Consider the following 1,080-nt stretch of genomic DNA (forward strand, 5'->3'; position numbering starts at 1 on the left):
CCCGGCAAAATGAAATGAATGCAGAGAATGTATTAATTATTTGGGACTGTCCATGTGACAGTCTTATCTTCTCAGGCAAGCCCTTTTAAAAACAGAGTATGTGTTAAATATGATGGAATTAATAAAAACAACATCTTTGTAATAAATCTCTTACTAGAAATTGAGTTTAAAATGCAGAATGTTTAGGAGGAAATTCCTAGTTAATGTCTGAATTTGTGCTCTTATAGTTTGGAAAACCTTGGGTTAAAGCAGTTGGAATGTTTTGGATGAACTAATATTACAAGCAAGCTGTACTTTGATAAATCTTTCACTGGGAACTATGTCTCAAACTTGGAAAAAAACTTGAGAGTAATTGCATATGCTCAAAGTATATAACTAGTAGGTGAATTGACACTTACTATTCTATGTATTCAAAGAACATAAGGATCCTCTTGAGAGCTCTGTACTGACACTTCTATGGGTTGCAAAGTAGTCAAGCAGTGCGAGTGTGATATGTATCATAAAGCTGAAAAGGCATAAGTTTGGCTAGGCCTAAACATAGGAGCAAAATACTGTATGCAAGAACCTTCCTTACTTAAAGCAATGTTCCTGTTGTGCTAAGCTATCACTGCTGTCACTGAAGTTCTTTGATGTACCACCGTAGAGTGCTTGCATGCAAGTATAAAAAAAGGCATCTGTTGTCTGCCCAGGCATCCCAACAATCTTGTAACTCTTACACATTCTTTCCTGCCAAGTAACTTGATCCACCTTCTATCATTATACTGCTTATTTAAATTTGGATACTTGGCAAAGCAGCATCTCATGCGCGTGTGCAGCACACAGAACGTTAGGTGATCCATAAGTTTCCAGTAGCAAATTAGCTAATGCGATGAGTTTGCTAACGGTAAGCTGTGCAACTGTGGTAGACTTTCTTCTGCTTGTTGACTTTATCAAAAATAAACTGCACAAGTAATTCCTGTGTTGATCTCAAATAAGAATTATTTTGAGAACTGAATTTTATTTCATTTTAGCTTACCTGTCTGAAAATCCCTCTCCCTTTAGGCTGGTCTGTTGGTAGTCTTCAGCTTTTCCTTCAGCAGG

The sequence above is a fragment of the Pterocles gutturalis genome, unplaced genomic scaffold (assembly GCF_000699245.1).
Source record: "Pterocles gutturalis isolate BGI_N339 unplaced genomic scaffold, ASM69924v1 scaffold31923, whole genome shotgun sequence".
NCBI classification, from domain to species: domain Eukaryota; kingdom Metazoa; phylum Chordata; class Aves; order Pterocliformes; family Pteroclidae; genus Pterocles; species Pterocles gutturalis.